The sequence below is a fragment of the Dunckerocampus dactyliophorus genome, chromosome 13 (assembly GCF_027744805.1).
Source record: "Dunckerocampus dactyliophorus isolate RoL2022-P2 chromosome 13, RoL_Ddac_1.1, whole genome shotgun sequence".
Lineage (NCBI taxonomy): Eukaryota > Metazoa > Chordata > Actinopteri > Syngnathiformes > Syngnathidae > Dunckerocampus > Dunckerocampus dactyliophorus.
The window spans coordinates 15,365,537-15,386,494 of NC_072831.1; the positions used below are offsets into that span (position 1 = coordinate 15,365,537).

The 20,958-nt window shown below is 42.4% G+C and overlaps 1 long non-coding RNA gene across 1 annotated transcript in view; it reads left to right on the top strand.

The window, feature by feature from the left end:
* Positions 1-18,589, top strand: part of LOC129192607 (uncharacterized) — a 33,839-nt gene extending 15,250 nt beyond the window's left edge. The window contains exons 3-4 of the long non-coding RNA XR_008573453.1: positions 18,408-18,469; positions 18,539-18,589. This is a non-coding gene — a long non-coding RNA (uncharacterized LOC129192607). The remainder of the gene's footprint in view (positions 1-18,407; positions 18,470-18,538) is intronic.
* The last annotated feature ends 2,369 nt before the right edge of the window (positions 18,590-20,958 follow it).

Below are 20,958 nucleotides of genomic sequence, written 5' to 3' on the forward strand. Positions count from 1 at the left end.
TTAATAATAAAATAAGATGACCATTTATATTTGAGTCATACAAAAATGTATATATTCACATATTTAATTTGGGCAGCCTGCTCACTGCAGGCTACCTAATGGGACTCAGCAAGTTCCTTTCGCAGGACATCAAAGTGATAGTACTTCAAAATAACATATACTATATATAAAATAATTATTACTTCAGCAGACGGTCCTCAGACATGTTTAGACCATACGGTTCTATCAACTGTCCATGGCCAACATATTTGAATTGGCCGCTGTATGACCACTTCTGACGTAAATATTAGACAGAGGTAGACAAAAAACGGCAGAATGGGACAGAGGCATAACTAATAGCATATTATATCATTAAGTCCCTCTCACATTTGAGGAATCAGCCAAGCAGGAGTGGCAAGCCTGCCACTTGTAATTACCGAAACAATTGACACACAATTAAGTCTTTTGTTTCAGTGGATTGTCCCGTCAATCAGGAAAAAGCTGCCGCAGTTTCAATGATGTGAGTGAACGGCCGTAACATTTTGCCATTCCATGTCAAGGGCACAGTCGCAGAGTCTGCCAGCAATTAAGAGCCGTAATGTGTTGAATGGAGCCCACCAACAAAATAGGCAGCAATTTCTTCTTCTCCTGATGAAATTATGCTTATCAGGTACCTTGCCTCGGCAAAGGTGAGGGGTCGACCCGAGCAGGCGGACTGCATTGCTCCACATAATTGAGAGAAGTTTGGATTTAATTGTATAATTAATCTTGTCAAATTAAGTTACACAGAAGTCCGACCGCTAAATGAGCAGATCTAGAATATTTTAAATCGCCTTAATGTGAAATCAGGCTGCAGAATGCACTTTGTTCCCTTCTGATGGATGCAAGCTTTTAACCACGCTGAACACGCCATGTTGTAATAACCTGTTAACGGTTCTTATCACGTTGTTCCTTTTTACATGATTAATTTTCAGAAAGTAATTGCAATGTCTAAAGCGGTCTCATTTTATTGAACAGCTTTTGTGTGCCAGTAAGTGAAGTGAAGGTAGAGATAGAATTCATGAAGATGCTCATCAAGGAAAACTTTCAAAGCATAGCAGTTGCCAGTCTGTACTTCATATTTCCCTCCATCCCTCCATCAAGTACTGGTCGGATTTCGGTCCTCATCACCGGAATCCAACCAGAACTGGGGTCACAGGACCAAGTACGGGTGTAAGTCACAGTTGATGCATGTCAAAAAATCCGAACTATCCCTTTAACATCAACAGCGGTGCTCTATTCCAACACCGTATGTATCTCCAACTCGTAAACATGTCTCTCCGTTTGTCCCAGGAACAACATCTCGCCCCGGCGAGGTGCATTCTCGCACACACCAAATTCCGAACATCAATTTAAAAAAAGCAGCTCGCAACAAGGAGACCACCAGACGTCAGTGAGTAGGCTATCAACACCACAACACCAACTTCATTCAAGCAATCTTCTGTTTTCCACACAAAAAAGGGCAAATTCATTTATCTCCTGTGGGGTTCTGTCCCTTCACGGGTATTTGACAACAACCTTCGTCTACTGTTGTCAGTTTTAGTAACAGTCAACGCTTAAGAAAAAAAGAGTCTCATTTGCCTTGCTCAAATGCCAGGTGAGCTTTGAAAGGTCTTTCTTTGTTCGTGACGTGGGACTGTGTTTATGTAGATGGCATATTTGGGAGAACAACGCTGTCCCAGTACGTCTTTCCTGCTGCACAGAAAGCACTATTTCCTTCCCTGATGCACCTTTTGTAAGGGTACACTTGCATTGATGGTTGCATTCTGCTATGATGTACGTGTAGCTCTATTAAGTGTACTTCCTGCAAGCGAGGAGACATGTAGCTGCTGCTCTTGAGTTTTCTCAAGTGGGATTATTTTTAGTTTCTCTCTTTACCCTGTTTTTTTTCCCCAAACTGAGGCAGGCACATCTGCAAGAAACTCATTGTTGGTTTACTTAAGAAGTCCAATATGCGGGTTTGTACTTGTACTCATTTTGCTGTAATTATGAGCAATGTTCCCTCAAATTTTGTCAAGTGTCTGAGCATACATACAAACGACCCGAGCATTCCTTGGATCTCTATGAGCACCATCACACTTGCACACTTGTAGTATCACACCCGTCCAAAACCTGAGAACTTGAGGTAGTCCAACTTCCATTCTGTGGTATTTTGTACCTGAGTTGGTTCAAAAGAACGGTAAGGCGTATTTCACAGTGTAGCTTTCTTTTTTGTCAACCTGGGGCAAAACAAGCCTTAGAAGTCTCATCCAATTAATGATGTGAATCTTGTAGGAAACCCTTATTTTCTAATTTCATTTATTTAGTTTGTTATGTTAATTACAGTATATACTTTAATTTCCTTTCTGTTTTGCAGCAGCTTTTTGTGGCACTATTTCATCCTGGAATTTGACTTGAAATTGATTCCATATTTGTTATATATGTTTACTTTTGTCTGAATAAAAAAAAAATGTATTAAAAAATGTCAGTCGAAAAAAAACACATCTACTGGTGTCTTCGGCAGCACTCGGGAAAAGTCGGCGTAAAACCTGTTTCAGGTAAATCTGACAATCAAAATAAAAGCATGCTAGTACTACGTGCATGGTTAAGCTACACATGACATTCAATCCACACTTGCTACTTTAACTTTGCAGCACGTTTTTTCAGAACAGCCCTTCCTCATTCGAAAACGAAAAAAATCTCACCCAGATTTGCCTCTTCCAGTCCAGTTTTAAAAGAACCGCTTTGGCTTGGTGTGTAGATATAACACTGCCCGTTCGTTTCGCTATAACACGTGTTAGCAAGCAGCCTGCAGCTCTCTTAACTCCTCTGCCCCATTAGCTATACGCTAACTTGGAAAACATGACATGTACAACGTAAGGTGCTGCTAATGAATTGATTGGCTGCGTAAGTAAAAATAAATGTAATCATTGGCTGTACAGTGTTCACTCACAGAGTTGCAAAATGGTACTGAACAAATTATGTGTGTATTTTATTTACGGTTCATGTTAGATTTTATATGCTGGAGCCTATCCCAGCTGACTTCGGGCGAGAGGCGGGGTACACCCTGGACTGGTCGCCAGCCAATGGCAGGGCACATATAGACAAACAATCATTCACACTCACATTCATACCTATGGACAATTTAGAGTCACCAATTAACCTAACATGCATGTTTTTGGAATGTGGGAGGAAACCGGAGTACCCGGAGAAAACCCACACACGCACGCACGCACGGGGAGAACATGCAAACTCCACACAGAGATGCCCAAGCTGAGATTCAAATCCAGGTCTTCCCGATCTCCTGACTGTGTGGCCAACATGCTAACCACTTGGCCACCGTGCGGCCCAACAGTGCAAAATGTAAACTCTTGCAATTATTCAGCTGGTCTTAAAATTTTGAGCAGGAGTATACTGTTCCTTGTGGCATTTTATTGGCCTTGCTGTTGGCAGGCGGCACAAAAACACAGCTTGTGCTTTGTAGTTCAGTCAGTATGCTCGGTTTTAAATAATTGTATATTAAACTTGGTTAGTTGTGAAATAGAAAAATATGTGTAGGTGTAGCATTTAAAAAAATGATTAGCCCTGTAAAAAATATGTCATCTTTTAGCAAACTTGTGTGAGCTAAAGTCAAAATTTGTTGTGACATCTCAAATGACGACATTAATGCTCCTTGAGTATATTTGTCCAGAATAATTTGATTGTCATCTAAATAGTACGCCTTTAGGGGCGGCGTTGACTTTGGAGATTCCACTGTACTCTTGTAGAACTCAATCTTGCATTTGTTAAAAAAGCTTTTACGCTTGATTTCGCGTCATTCTTCCCTCTCCCCAATCTGTCTTTAATTGTTCAGGGAAATCTCAAATGGGACCAAACAGAATGTAATTGCTGCTGTGTGATGATTACAAGGAAGAACTAATGATGTCCTAACACCGGGGTCAGGTAGGGTTTAATTAGAGGAGGCACAATCAGTGTCACTCCTCTTTACGCGCTCGTGTTCTTGCTGCCTGCCTGGTTTTGTGCCAGCTTGCTCTCCAAGAGGGTTTAAAAAATCGGCTGTTGATTCGAAGAGAGGAGGCAAAAATTAATGCAGCTCGTTTCTTTGCTCAGAAGTAGAATATTCTTTGTTTGGGAGCAGCCTGATTTGGATATTGAGCTTCATAAGCAGCACTGGCTTGTCTGCAGATAAGAAGGTTAATGAAAAACAGAAAAGGCAGCCTCCGTTCCGCCTGGAAATGTATTTTTACCTTACGAGGAGGCAACATTTTGCTGTTTAGAACTATGCACAGTAGAACAGACTGTCACGTAAACGTCAAAAGCCAAAGCAGCCATTAGTGGGAATATGTTACGCAACTGATAGCAGACTACCCAAATCAGGAGGCTAGATTGGAGAGACGAGCAAGCTCATCCAAGGAGAATAGCTGTGGCCAACATTCCTGATTATCCAATCAGCTCTCCAAAAACATCAATTGCATCTCGTCAATAGATAATTAAGAGGGATAATTGGCTGGATATTCTTTGGGCAGACGAGCGTGGCAGGATGTCACACACACACACATATGCATGCACATTCTGACAAAGGATGGCATTTAGGATGAAGGAAACGGAGTATGTCACGAGTATGTTCTTACTGTATGGCATTCTGAAACACACATAACAGTTACTGTAGCTCTCCATTCTTACATTTTTGTTGTTCTCTGGATTTTGTTGTTTCAACAATCTTCTTTGGCAAATAGAGGCCTAATTCTGACCTCAGCCTTTTCACAATGTTTTTACTTTCCCTCAGCCAAGTGCTATTCATCCCTTCAAGATCCACAGGCATCTTGAAGTACAGGCTGGCAGATCTAACTGGACATGGCCAGAGATTTAAAACATTGACCTGCCTGGTCTCAGCAGCTGTCTGCTAATCCAGTCCATTGCACTGACTGTCTTTCCTGCTCTGGTGAATAGCAAGGTCCTTAATGTGTGAGATCAAGAGGAAAATAGGGCTCTCCAAATGGAATCAAATCACACAGAGGGGCTACCAGGCAGCAAGAGGCCTCAGCAGCATTAGGGCTACAATATGATTGAACAATTGGACCATAATTCCTTTCCCAGCTATTAGCCGTGCACAGCTTGCTGTTTACTCGGTTCACATCTCATCTACCTCCCGCCGCCACCTCCCCAATCCCTTTTTGATTCATTCATTAATTCACAAACAAAAACTGAATCACACAATATGTTTACTCAAATTGAATGCGGGGTATAACAGTCATCGTAGTACTCCTCTCTAAAAAATTACAAAATGATGGGGTAAATAGATTGCTGTCAAATTAGGTTTAGATTTCAAATTTGAAGCAGTGTTTTCATTACCTTTTTAGTTAGCAAAGATTGACTTCCACAAAACTTTGTCAAGGGATGGGGAATGGGCCATGTACCCATTGCATTTTTTGTACAGATCGAAATAAAAATGCCAAACCAGAAATTTGCGATTTTTGTTTTGTTGTTGTTTTAGTTTTGTTGTTCCCCTGCTGTATCTGCAGATATTTTTTTGTGAGCAGAACAAAGGTTTGTTATGTGGATCCTTTTTAAAATTTGTGTTTGTCAGAATTCAACATGGGCCAAAATGGTATCGCTGTCTTCAATTTTGTTATTTTTAATTGATATTTCATGTCTCATATATTCAATGTTAAACGTTTCATTTTACCTGACCTGGTTATTGTAACCATATTTTTCATTATTAAACAAATGTGTCTGTACTTAGGCATATAACACCGTCTGCAGCTGGTCCAGAACGCTGCTGCCCGCTTTTTAACAAACACGCCCAGACGTGAGCACATCACCCCGGTGCTGTCATCATTCCACTGGCTTCCAGTTCGTTTTAGAATCGATTTTAAAATTTTAGTATTTGTTTTTAATGCCATGAACGGCCTTGCTCCGTCGTACCTGTCGGAGCTTTTAACTATCCGCAATCACGGCAGGGCCCTGCGTTCCTCGGGACAGCTTCTGTTAGAAGTCCCACGGGCAAAATACAAACAGTGGGGTGAACGCTGTTTCTCCGTCGCTGCTCCCAGACTGTGGAACAAACTTCCCACTGATATTCGCACCACTACTGAAGTGGGCCTTTTTAAATCGAAATTGAAAACTCATTTATTTAGACAGGCGTTCAACACCGACTAGGGCGGTCTTGTATTTATGTTCATTTTATGCATATTTAGTTCTTGTTGACTCCCATTTTATGTACTTTTAAAGGCTTTTAGCACTCTGCAGCACTGAAGCATTTTCTTATAGAGTTTTTATTCTGTGTTTACTTTGTGATCATGTTCTGTTTTTATGCTGTGTTCTTATGTATCGTCTTATTGTAAAGCACTTTGGGAGCCCGTGGGCTATTGTAAAGCGCTATATAAATCAACTTTGATTGATTGATTGCTTGATTGATATAAAATATTGTAAACCATGATGCTCAATGGGGTACATTGTCATTATCAATTGCAGTCATGAAAAAATGATCAGACCACCCTTGTTTCGTCAGTTTCTTGTTCATTTTAATACCTGATACAACTAAAGGTACCTTTTGTTTGGACAAATATAACAATGACAACAAAAATAGCTCATAAGAGGTACATTTTTTGGCAGTACAATGCTGTAGATATTCATGTAATAACTTAAGTGATTTTGGTTATTACCAAGAAAACCATGGAAGTTGCTAGATATCAGCTCTTAAATGAAACTCTTAAGAGCTATATTTGTTATCCTCATCATTATATCTGTACAAACAAATGTACCTTCAGTTGTACCAGGCATTACAATGGATCAATAAACTGAAGAAACAAGGGTGGTGTAATATTTTTTTCCATGACTGTATATTTTAGTAGCATTTTACTTAACTTTTCAATGGATACTTAATCCATTGTGCGAGAATAAAATTCTGTCCTAAATATGAATTGGTTATATGATGCTGTAAAATGAGGTGTTTTCTGTTTCCGTTTAGAGAAGCAGACCTCTAAAAGTATGTGCCCTCCTACAGTCAGCCTAACTTACAGTCGGTGCCGCCCCATGTACTGTAGTTTGTATTCATTTCAAGATTTTAGCCCCCTCTCCCCCTCACTCCTTTCTCTCACAAAAGGTCCAGTCCCATTTCCATGCATTCCATATTTCTATGATAAGCTAGTTTAGCTATTGTTTCGGATTCATTATTAGGATATGCATCGCCTTCGACAAACAACAGGGACTTGCGTGTGCAAATGTGTGCTTGTGTGTTCCTACGTCGACCTTGAGTTTGCTGACACGCCGGCCCCTCTGGAAACCTGCTGACGCACTGCATGTATGCACCTTCACTGACACATGCTTAAGTCCTCCCTCCACAACCTAAGCTCCCTGCCCACTGGCTCCCAGAGGCTTGTCCGTCAGTGATGCAGGAGACAGTGGACATAGGCTGGTGCTGGATGGGGTTTTTTAACATGCGAAGCAGGTACTTCTGTGCATACATATTGATCCTTGGAGAGCTCTCAGCCCCCTTTTTCCTTTCTTTGCTTGGCAGTGGAGGCCATTCATCAGTGAGGCCATGACTGGAGAGCTCAAACAGCCGTCTCTGTCTGAAAATGGGCTGCACCATGCTACACTGAAACGGTCTCTCTCATCAGGAGGGATGAAGGCTTGACACAGTGTCTCATGGAATAATCTGCTCTCTTCCCTCTCAAAAGCCATCTATAGCTTGGTGGTCAATGCACAGTCATGCCTCCATAACGCCAAGCTTACCGTAACGACTCTATCGGTTTGCTGTGTGCCATTCCAACCTAACATATTTTTATCGATTTTGTGGCATATGAGGTGTGCACTTATCTTTTTGATCCTATACCGACAGGAAATTTGAAATGGCACAAAGTTTGTTTAATTCGGGAATTGACACTCATAGCTCCCGAGAGCTTAGTTCATCCAGCATTACGGTATTAACGCTGCCTGCTTGTGTTTCACTTTTTCTTTGGCTTTTAGTGGCTTTCACAGAGCATGTAAAGCAAAACATTTCAAATTGTCCCAGTGGAGTGTTCCATGTCAGATGGAGATGATTCAACGCCAAGCCAAGGACTGACTTTCAGTCGCTATAAAAATGACTGAACAGAAGGGACAGAAGATGTGAAGACTGAAGGGACTGTGGAGTCCAGCCACTGGAGTCGACCGCTGAAGTTAGCTACTAACTTGCCACTAACTGGCTTGCTGCTGGGCTACAAGTCATCACTTGGAATCACAGTTTCAGTAGTGTATCTACAATGCAATTTGTATGGAACTGCATGAGTACTGGGGAGTTGCGGTTAATTGAGCGAAACCACATCCACATCAACGTGATACATTATAGTGATCTAATGCTATTTATTTATTATGTATTGTGTATAAAACTAAGTCAACATCAAATTAAAATCACAAAATGAATACATACTCGCCACCAGTACGAGCCTGGAGTTTTATGGGGGGAGAGAAGATTATAATGTCTTTGTTTGGTGTGTGCGTGACAGAGGAAGAGGAGTGGTCGAGCATACGTCGTTGTGGAGGAGTTGGAGGAAGAGATATTAAAAAAAAAAGGACAAATCGTCGTCGTCGTTAGACTCTTCTAAAAGAGGTAGTGTTCTGTGGGTGGTGTAGAATTAAGCAGGCCTATTAACTCTTCATAAACTTTAATCACTCGCTTTGTCCGGGTTGTACAATTTAGCTTTACACTACTTACTGTATCTCCCCAGCGTCAAACTCTTCCTCTATTGGTCTCATTAGCTCTAAGGCTGCATTAGCAGTGTCACAGTGCCCTCTACTGGTCAAGCATGTACATTAGCAGTATAAATACTGATTGAGCGACTGACCACAAGGCAAAATAAAATAAAATATAGACCAGTCGGCTTGTGTTCGTATCTGCGAGTGTTCGCTAGTTGGGTGTTCGTAAGTTGGGGACAGAGTGTACTACAAATTATTGTTGATAATCGATTTATTGACATTTTTTGAGACCATTTTTTTCATTAATTATATGGCATAATAATGAGACTACATTGTATCAAAAGCAAGAAACATTAATTTCTCAAGAGTATTTAACATTGTAATTGAAATCTCAAGAGCTTTTAAATAAATTAAGCAAACAACATAACAATTTCAACAAACAAAAAAGACAAAAAAAACTCAATGAAAATAAATTGAATGACTTTTTTTTAAGCAAAAATTGCACTTCAATAAAAATCACAATCATAACCCAAAAAAAAATAGACCCTGTCTCTGTTAAGAAAAAAAACACCGCAATAAAAACCACACACACACACACGCACACACACGTCTTGTGGTGTATTGTCGGTGGAGTAAAATACAATGTTTTTTAAGTCCTTCAACACATCTTCTTTCACTCGGTTATACAGTGCAGGAATGACTGTTTGTGACATGTTCTTGTATGTTCTCCCAGGCAATTTGCACTGTCTTTCAAACATTTCCAGTATAACATTTGGCAGAATGTTGGCTTTTCAGCCATATTGAAAGTCTGCATTTCTTTTGCAATGCAGCGAGCGACACTGTCTTTTGTTTCATTGTGTGCTGCACCTACACACCCGGTCTGCGGCATTCAGTTTAGAAAACCATCGCTTTTGTGCCGTCATTCATATTAGCGTTTGCTTGCTAACTTGCTGCTAGTACTCTTTGTATGTGTATCCACTCACGAGTAGCCCCGCCTCCACGTACTGGGACAAAGAGGCTTAATGACTGACAGGAGGGTTCTCTCTCTGTTCATTCCACTACAGAGCCAATGCGCACGGACACACGCAGAGAGAACCCTCGTCATCCAGCGTGGGGAAAAAGAGATGCGGAAAACAAACACGCATACATGCACCTGTCAGTTTATCGAGGCCGCTAATATTATCAATTTTTGTTTTTTTTAAATCTTTCCATTAATTGATTTATGGATTATCATGACAGGCCTATTTGAAACTGGAATTAAACAGCGTCCATGTGGCTCTTCCTTTCTCTCCCCTCCTCCCTCCACTAATCTGCCAAAAGTCATGTTAAATGTTCATTTATCCATTTAATTCACCAATTACCTATTTTGCTTTGTTTTCCACCACTTATTGTCTATAAAATGCATTTTATGTTCATATTTTTGTGTGTCTGAAATGGATGAAGTGGATTTTTTTCTTGTGGGGAACATTTTTTCCGGTGTTTGTATGTTTCGATTTTCGTTGGACCTTTTGGAACAGATTGAAAACTAAGGTTCCACTGCAACAAAATTGTTGTTGTTGTCGTTGTGAGATACTGTGGTTTTTATGATGATGCAACTTTTGGGGGATTTTGACATAGCTTCCCAGAATGGAATGTGTTTAGCCTTTGAGGTTCCACTCTATGAATATCTGGTTCATGTTGTTTGTCTTTGACATTGCTTCCCTGTTTGGTGACTTATGCAAGTCTCCTCCAGTCGCACTTCCTTCCTGCCTCCTGCCACACCTATATGTCCTCCCACTCACCCTCATGTATGATTGATACTAACTGTAGATGCCATTGGGAGATATGATTCCCAGCTGAGCTAACTGAGGCTGGAGCTCCATCGGTTGTCTTAGTTTGAGCCATGACAAGGACAAATAGAGAAAAATAAAGATGGAGGGAGCGTGCAGAAGCAAGTGTGGCCTCTGCATCTGATGTATTTTAAATGACTTTGACAGAGCAGTTTCAACAGTCTCGCCGGGCTGGTGCTAATCTGATGTGAGAGGATGCCACACTGAGGCTGATGGGACACACAGATAGAGGAAGGCTGAGAGGCATAGAGAGAGAGAAGGAGAGAAGGGTAATAGAGGTGCTCACTCAGCTGGTGGGAAAGCTGCCCTCTTCATCTTTTCATCTCCAACCTCTGTCTTTCTCACTTTGCTGCTGCCTTCCTCACCCAGTTATATCCATTTGCCACCAAGCCCCAGCTCTCCTCTTTTCTCCCCTCGCTTTCCCCTCTTCCTTTTTCATTCGCACTTTGCATCAAGCTGCCTCTCGGCTCCCCCCATCTCTCTCCCTCTCTCCTTGTCATCCCCTACATTCACCATCAACCCCCCACCCCCTCACTACCATCACTCTCTCTTCTGTCTTTCACAGACGATTTAGGAAGTCACAGCCTCTCCCTTCCATTTATGAAATTGCTCACGCTATTTCCTACCACCAACCTTTGCACCACAGCTCCTCCTCGCACATCTTATTGGATGGGTGCATCCTCTCTCAGTGGATAGTCCAAACACGACCCTATTCCTCGGAGGCTGGTGCTCCAAGAACAAAACACAACAACAAAAATAATCTTTAGGGTAATATTCTCAGACAGCAGGCTTTGCCCCTGACTCGGCGACTCTGCCACAATAACACAGAGAGGTCATTCATAATCTTCACCCATGGCCTCTTGTTCACTTCCTAGCCCCGTGGCCACTGTGAAAACGCACATGCTGCCCCAATTTTCCCTTGGCTGTGTCTTTTTTTATGAGTTACTGCTGTGAGGCATCACTGTTGTAAGTGTTATACAAGTGCCCCTGCAGTCTTTTTCAAGGCTGTGAAATATGTTTTGGCCTACAAGTGCAGTACAGCGCGTTCATCAAGAAGTTGCCTAGAGGGCGACATTTCAACTGCGAACATTATATCCCACCTCTTCCTGCTGAGTACGCCAACGTAGCACATGCACGCGCACTAGTTAGTTTTATGTTAGTTATCATTGAATGTAGCATATCATGACATGACTGTACAGTGGTGTTTGTCACACTTAAATGTTTCAGATCATCAAACAAATTTAAATATTAGTCAATGACAACACAACTGAACACAAAATGCAGACCAAACCTACCTGGCCCTGTGTGAAAGAGTGATTGCCCCACCGCTGTTAAAACATAATTCCACTGAGATTAATTGAGATCTGTCAGTCTGGAAAAGATTATAGAGCCATTTCTAAAGATTTGGGACTCCAGCCAAACACAGTGAGAGCCATTATCCACAAATGGCGAAAGCATGGAACAGTGGTGAACCTTTCCAGGAGTGGCCGGCCAACCAGAATTACCCCAAGAGCGCGGCGACGACTCATCCAAGAGGTCACAAAAGATCCCACAACAACATCCAAAGAACTGCAGGCCACACTTGCCTTAGTTAAGGTTAGTGTTTGACTCCACCAGCAGAGCTGGGAGCGCATCAAGGTGGCGTGGATGCTCTCCATCCCGGCTCGCTGGAGCACCTCAGTGTCCAGAACTTTGTCCTGCCACTTGGCACTGAGATATCTCATGTGAAAGGCATTAAGTTGTTTGGCATGACGACTACACTGTCCATGTCTCACAGGCATGCAGCAAGGATGATAGGACCACTGCTCTGTACACCTTGAGTTTGGTGACGAGGCTCAGTCCTCTGCGATTCCAGACCTTGGCCTTCAGCCTGCTGAAGCCTGTGGTGGCTCTGGTGATTCTGTATGCAACTTCTTCATCAATGGTGACAAAGCGCGACAGAGTACGACCAAGGTAGACAAACTTGTCTGCTACTGCTAGCCTCTGGCCGTTGACAGCTCTGCATAGGGAGCTTCTGGGGCAGGCTGGTGCAAGATTTCGGTCTTCTTGGTAGAGATTATGAGACCAAGCATGTTGCATGCTTGGGAGAAGAGGTCCATACTTGCCTGCATGTCAGACTGTGTGGTGGCGTTAAACGCGCAGTCATCAGCAAAGAGGAACTCTCGGGCCATGTCGTAATGCACCTTTGACTTTGCTTGCAGTCTCCTCTCCGTTGTCCTGCACGCTGGTGTACATGCCATCATGAAACTGCTGGACCATTGCGATGAACTTGGCGGGGCATCCAAACGTTCTGCTCCTGACACTTCTTTTGTAGTTGGCGAGCTGCAAACATCATGTCCACAGTGGTGCATCCCGCACAAAATCCACACTCCTCTCAGGGAGCAGGTCACTTTCCAGGTGTGTGTTGAGATGGTTGAGGAGGATGCGGGCCACGATCTTCCCGACGGTGGAGAGGAGAGCGATGCCGCGGTGGTTGTCGCACAAGTTCCTGTTCCCTTTGCGCTTGTAGAGGTGAATGATTACGGCGTCTTTGAGCTCCTGTGGTACTTTCTCTTGGGACCACATGGACTTGAACAAGCTTGTGAGGATCTCTGTCAATTTTAGGCTACCTGAAGCATATATTTCAGCTGTGATGGAGTCAGCACCAGGTGCTTTGCCACTGGACATGAGCTTGATGGCCTTGACAACTTAATCTTTCCGTGGGGGGCTCTGCCAGCGTGCTTTCGACTGGACTTGCGGTAGTCTTGCTATGGCGTTGTCATTCATGGTGGACGGTCGGTTGAGGGCTGTGTTGAATTGCTCTGCCCAGCGCTCCAGTCTCTTCTCCTTGTCTGAAATCAGTGTGTTCCCGTCAGCAGTGTAGAGAGGAGACAATCCGGACAAAAAGGGACTGTAGGTGGTTTTGAGGGCGCTGTAAAAATGTGTCATGTCTTCTTGTCTGTGTAAGCCTGGATGGCATCCGCCTTCTCGCTGAGCCATTCATCTTGCATGCAATGTAACTCGGATCGCACTGATTTCTGATGGTTCTCCTCCAATAGAGTCTGGGTGTGGCTGTTGTTGTCACTGAACAAGTCCTGATGCTTCCTGGAAGTGTGACCCACTACATCAAAAGCGGCGATGTAAGCATCATCTCGGTGATGGGCCCACAACAACAACAGAACATCAACACAAAATGCACCACAACAATATAAAACCACTGTATTCGATGCATAGTCCTGAGAGGGAGGGTTCTCAAAGTCACGTCACTTCATCCTTCTTCTTCAGTCTTTGGCAGGATTGTTTTTCAGTGGGGAAAAATGTAAAAAAAGGGTATGTCAACATTTGAGTACACATGTAACACAGGAAATATGCATTTCAGTGTTATTTTTCACAGCAAAAATAACAAAATTAACATGTGTTCAGGTATCATAAGCAAAGTCCGCTATGAAGACAGGGATGTGTGTTTATTAATAATAATAAGCGTGCACATGCAAGAACATGTGGTGAATTTAGCAATTCCAGTTTGTTGATGCTGAATAGAAGACATTGTGAAGGATGAGAATGTCCACAGGAACCTTGATGGCGCTTGCTGTAGGGCGAGGGAGATTGAATGAAGGGCGTGTGCGAGGTGGGCAGAATATGGCAGCATGTCCTTGTGCCGCCTCCTCTCCTCTCCAGCCTTCTCCACTGTGCTCTCAGCCTCTTTCTGGCTCATTACCCTCTTCGCCAGACTTCTCCCTGGGCGACACTGAAGAGAACTGTCCTCTCGCTTGCTCCCGCTTCCTCCCCGACAGGCGCAGCCCAAGCGCTGCCTTGCCCTCCCAATATTAATCAACACACACAGACACACACATACATACACGCTGCTTCAAGTGTCTGCTCCCACTCTTCGAGATGAGCTTGCCTGATGGACAGGCTGGTGGGAAGCTGTCTCTTCTCTCACTCCCTCTCTTGCAAATGAGAGAGCCGACCTCTTAGAGGAGCAGGCAAAGGCCAGGATATTAGAAAACACTTATGGGAAACAAACATTGTTCATTCTATACACTCGTCTGTGACCAGTGAGTGAGCACAGACTACTTAACATATGCATGATGGTGCTGACGTACAGTGCCCTCCAAAAATATTACAACAATAAATTCTTTATTTTTGCTGTAGATGGAAAACATTTGGGGCTGACATCAAAAGATGAATACAGTGGTGCGAAAAAGTGTTTGCCGCCTTCCTGAATTCTTATTTTTTGCATGTTGGTCACACTTAAATGAATTTAAATATTAGTCACTGACAACTGAACACAAAATGCAGTTTTTAAATGAAAAATGTGTTATTATGGGAGAAACAAAATCCAAACCTACATGGCCCTGTGTGAAAAAGCCTCCTAAATGTAGTTCCTGGTTGGGCCACCCTTAGCAGCAACAACTGCAATCAAGCATTTGCGATAACTTGCACTGAGACTCTTACATTGCTGTGAAGAACTGTGGCCCACTCGTCTTTGCAGAGTTACAATCCTGCAAAGATGGGTTTTCAAGCATGAACCGCCTTTTTAAGATCATGCCACAGCATCTCAATGGGAACCAGATCAGGACTTTGACTAGGCCACTCCAAAGTCTTCATTTTGTTTTTCTTCAGCCATTCAGAGGTGGACTTGCTGGTATGTTTTGGATCATTGTCCTGCTGCAGAACCCAAGTTGGTTTCAGTTTGAGATCACGGACAGATGGCAGGACATTCTCCTTCAGGATTTTTTAGTAGACCGCAGAATTCATGGTTCAATTTATCACAGCAAGTCTTCCAGGTCCTGAAGCAGCAAAACAGCCCCAGACCATCACACTACCACCACCATATTTTACTGTTGGTATAATTTATTTTTTTGAAATGCGGTTTTACTTTTACGCCAGATGTAATGGGACACACACTTTCCAAAAAGTTATACTTTTTTCTCATCAGACCACAGAATATTTTCCCAAAGTTCTTAGTGATCATTAAGATGTTTTCTGGCAAAATTGAGATGAGCCTTAATGTTATTTTTGTTCAGCAGTTGTTTTTGTCTTGGAACTCATTTTTGTCCAGTGTCTTTCTTTTGAGGCAAGTGAGGCCTGCAGTTCTTTGGATGTTATTGTGGGGTCTTTTGTGACCTCTTGGATGGGTTGTCGCTAGGCTCTTGGGGGAAATTTGGTTGGCTGGCCACTCCTGGAAAGGTTCACCACTGTTCCATGTTTTCGCCATTTGTGGATAATGGCTCTCACTGTAGTTCACTGGAGTCCCAAAGCTTTAGAAATGGCTTTGGGGGCAATCACCTTTTCACACAGGGTCATGTAGGTTTGGATGCTTTTTCTCCCATAATAATAAAAAAGTTGCATATAAAAACTCAGTTCAGTTCAGTTGTGTTGTCAGTGACCAATATTTAAATTTGTTATATGAACTGAAACATTTAAGGGGACCTATTAAGCTTTTCCTTTTTTCTGACCTATAAATGTTGTTACAATATTAAACAATGTATTCTCATGTTAAACAATGCCAACGCGTCAGATAATGAGATTTACGCATTTGGAAGTGAGACCTGTTTTATAGAGGTTTTTTTTTTTTTTTTTTTTTTTAACACAGAGTTCCATTGACTTCAGTGCAACCCAGACTTCCTTATATGGGCATGCCCCGGCAAACGCTGTAGGCCTGTTCACTGTTAGCACATATGGCTCCCAGGAAATGTTTGTTGGGGTGCGGCTAAAGAGGCAAGCATCAGGCAGAAGTGGTTGGAGTTCCTGATTCCCGGCCAGCAAGAGAAAAATATGCTCATCTGTCAACGGCATTTCACACGGGACTGTTTTGTGGACATGAGCCAATACAAAACTGGACTATCTGCCAAACTGTTGCTGAAGTGCAACGCCTTTCCAACGTTACTCGGTCGTGTTGAAGAGTCAGAAGAGCAAGCTGTAAGTAACAATTTATCAGTGTCCTAACTGTATTTATTTTGTGTAAGTAATTGGACAAAAGGGGTTCGGCAGGTGTCTGGAAGTCCTCGGGAGCCGTTGGTATTGTGACCAATCTGGGCTGGTGGTGGAGTGAATTACACAGACCGTTTGGGCGGCAGGCAGGAAACACAGCAGGAAGAGGTGCAGAGTCTGGAAGATGTAGAAAGCTTTCTGTGCGGGTTATCGTGTTAGCTGTTCTGTAGGAGTCCAGAACTCAATCAAAATGAGTATAGTAAATCACCTTTAAGTGTGACAAACATGCAAAAAAAATCAAGAAATCAGGAAGGGGCAAGCACTTTTTCACACCACTGTATGAGACCAGAGAGCAACATGTCAGCTTTTATTTCCAGGTATTTGGAATGTCTTGAAGCAAAAAAAAACAATAAAAAATAACAGTGGTGTGCTAAGTAACAGATGTTGAACAGGTAGACCAAGGAAACCATCGGAAGGTGGTGACGGAAACATTGTGAGAGCTGTTAAAAAAAAAAAAAAAAAACTGGACGGCCAGGTCGGAATTTGTCAAAAAGGGCAAAATTCCCCCAAAAGTGCAGTTTTCCTTTAAAGACACTTTCAATTCTTTATTAACACAAATGAGGCTGAATTTGTATCAAAATAGGCTACTTATAACCAAAACAAAGCCATTCTATGTAAACATGTATGCTCAGCAGCAGCTGTGGGTGCCCCCATATAGTCAGAATGGTACAATCTTGATAATATGACATTTCCATGTAATTTGACTGTAAGATGGATAGTCGAATCAGACTGCTCCGAATTGAATCGTCGAATAGCCAACTATTATAATACACCCGTAGAATACAGTTAGATACAGTTACTGTATTCTGAACGGGAACACATTCCATTGGAGAAGGCTGGTGACCTTCGATTTGTTCAGTTTGTGACAATAGAAGTAGAACAAATCATTTCCAGGGGTTAACCTTCATCCATTATGTACAGATATATACTGCCAGTCTAAGGTTTTAGAAAACTCCAATTTCTGTGGAGTAAAAAACAACATTTTTACGTGTTACGTGTTGTATTTTTACGTGTTAAGATGGTCTGTCTGTTTTCCATCTTTAATGCCCTTTTTTGTTGTTCAACTGATGTTCATGAGGGTATAGTACCACAGCGTGTTCCGAACACTGTTTGTTTTTATGCAGACAGAGGAGGTAGTAAGTACTCCAGAACTTGGAACACCTGTAGGAATTAGTTGCACCCACTGCCGAGGCTTGATCAACCTCCATTTCTGCAGAACAACTTTAAATTGTTTACCCATTTTGTGTTCCCTCAAACAGGCCTTTTCATATAATGTGAAATACACATTATTTTTCAGTTTTGAGTAACCTTACCTTTTTTTAACCCCTGGCACTTCACCACTTACCTTCATACCATTTCAAGCTATTCACTGGACTTGAACGACTTGAATTTCAATAAAACACTGGACAAATTGGGGTGTTCTAAAACTTTTGACCGGTAGTGTATATTTTTTGTCAGTTCACATCCGTTGTCCATTTTCTGCCATTTATCCTGTTCAGGATCAGGGGAAGCTGGAGCCTGCCCCGGCTGACTTTGGGTGAGAGGCGGGATGCAACCTGGACTGGTTGACAGTCAATCACAGTGCAAATAGAGACAGGCCAAGTGCTAAAAACAATAAAACTGTGATTGACTGGTGACCAATCCAGGGTGTACCCCACCTTTTGCCAAAATTCATCTGGGATACCATCCAGGTAACAGGTGACCCAAACGAGGGCATGCAGTATTAAAAAAATGGATGGATATTCCAATTGACGTGAGCAGCCAGACCCTTTTATGTGACGATAAGTTCCATTTCCTGTTTTATAGTTGTCATGATACTTTCCCTCTTCTGTGGTGCCATCACAAACAACTGCATTTATTACAGGAGCTGTCTAATTGTGACTCTTGACTGGCTCTTGTTATTTCTGTTTGTGGTTTCTTGCATAGAAACACGGCTTACCATCCTCTCCCGTTTACCGATAAAGCTGAACCTAATGACAGTCTGCCAGGTATGCCCAAACCCAGGAGACATGGTCCAATGTCAGCATGCAAAGCAGGCTCACTTTGGCCTTGAACAGAGGCGAGATGCCAGCTTGGCCACAGTATATCTTCAGGTGGAGACAGAGATGATCCTTGATTCTGCTACGTGTGACATTAGTTGGCTGCCTTCCCTTTCGTCTCAGCGAGGCTCACGGCCCCGGTGCTCGCCTTCACATGCTGATTGGGTATGTGACCCGGTGTCCCAGTGACATATTCCCTGGCAGGGAGTCAGAATATGAAATGATCGCATTATTCACGTCCTACCTTTGACATTGTCTGTAGGCTATTCACTGAGCTGCACATAAAGTGCCACAATCTGCCAGTGCTGTCCAGCCAAGATAGCAACAAAATATGTCCCAACGTGGAAAAGCATTGACTTGAACATGCGTACTTTTGTACTTCAAAATGATGTGTATTCTTTATAATGTGCATGTGTGTCTCCTGGATTGGTTTCTGCGCTAATAACTTGCCTCCTCTGTTGTGTGTCTGTCTCGTGGGTGTCCCTCGACTCATCCTGATCTGATGAGAGCAGCTGGACACTGGGGAGGCTTCGGCTCCTTTCTCAAGCAGACTATGCAATTTAAACCTGCCTCAGGCATGTAGATATTACTCCCCGGTGAGATGGCTGAAAATTAATGGAAATTGTTTTAGAGGAATCATTATTAACATTCTCCTTTGGATGCCCTTTTTTCGTCTCAGCTCCCTCGCCTCGCCTGCTTTTTCTCACACTAATTTATACAGCCATTGACATTCCAGGTAGAAATTCTTGAATATATGAAGACTCAAAATAATTGATAATGGCTGTGTTACTCCACTGAGCATGTCATATCAATTATGCTTTTATACTGTCTTTTAGCTGTTGTTTTGTTCCCTTTTATCTTGTTTTTTTTTGCAAAAGGATGTGATTTTTAGTTTCTGTAGGCCACAGGGGTGGGCAATTATTTTGACTTGCACCCACATTTTTTTTTTCTGGGTTTAAAAACACAATTTAACGGCTATAATTGTAACACGCCACCTGTTGTTATTATTTGTCTTATTTTAGCTGTAGAAGGTGTCGTAAGACACGATAATAAAATTTAAAAAAACCTCACTCAGTAATGAGTGATAGAACGCTAAAAATGACAGACCACCTCAAAAACACAATTGAATTTTACAGGTTTTTAATGAATATGACACCCAAAATGTAAATGAAGAAAAGGATTTGGGATTTACAATTTGAACCATGAGCTATAAAACAGTGACTATTAGTATATGACCATCCCTTGTTTACTTCCCAGACTTCCTCCTTGACATGTTTTGCATCAAGCAAAATACAGCAAAAATGCGCCAAACATGGGAAAACATGAAAACAAAGACTAAAAAGTACCATATGCCTTATAAAATATCACTTTTTCTACAGAATGTTGTTGCAGAAAGCATAAATTCCTTCTTTGTCTCTCTGTCGCAGTCAGGCTCCCTGCCTGCACTGCACACAACCACATCCACTCTGCTTCGTAGGAGCTGCTGTGATGCAGCCTCTATGATAACCGTAATGACCAGTGTTTCACTAGAAAGCGCAGACTCTCTTGCTTCAGAAACCCTTGGAATAATCTCTATAGTTTAATACTTACGGAATTTGAAGCACTGGAAACCGTATTGATGGCTACTGCTTCAATGTTAAAGGTTTAAAAATTATTTGGATGCGTCCGGCGGGCCGGATTGATACATTTAATGGCCCCTATATGGCCGGTGGGCCGAAATTTGCGCAGGTTTGGTTTAGGCACTTGTATTGCAAACACAAGACTTTCCCTTGGTGACATTGACTTGGTTATAATGTAATTTTGTATAACAGGAACGCTCATTTCTAAAGCCACAGAAAAATATAGTACATACATATATATATATATATACACACAGTACACACACACAACTCATTTTCACACCCCAAGCTGGATTAAAAACTCTTTGCTCGCTGGGCCTGTGCAGGCAACAAAAGGTAAATATCACCCTGGTTTCTGGTGCAGGAAAAGCTGCTATTTAAATGGTGTGTAATATAACTGACATTTTCCAGTTCATTATGCAGCCCCTGACCTTCACAGTGTACGGCTTGGATACTTCTCTGGCAAAAGGCGAGGCCTGGTTCTCCCTAATGGGAGATGTTTGACCTTGTCAGGAACTAACGGGAGGTCAGGGATGAAGGTGGCTGTAATCGGCAAAGACAGATGGGACAGTGCTGAGGAAACATCTTCAACAATCACTAAGAACAGACCAGCATGTTAAGGTTTTACTAATGATATTTTGGTCACATACAGTAATACCAGTTGGAATCGCAGTAACGCACTCTACTGTTGCCACATTCTCACCTAATGATGAGCAGACATTCCCTTGGCTATGTCTACTTTTTGGAACCTGTAAAATATTGATTCTCCCTCCCAGTGTGACTTGCTACCTTCCCGCACGATGTCCCTGTGCCATCATT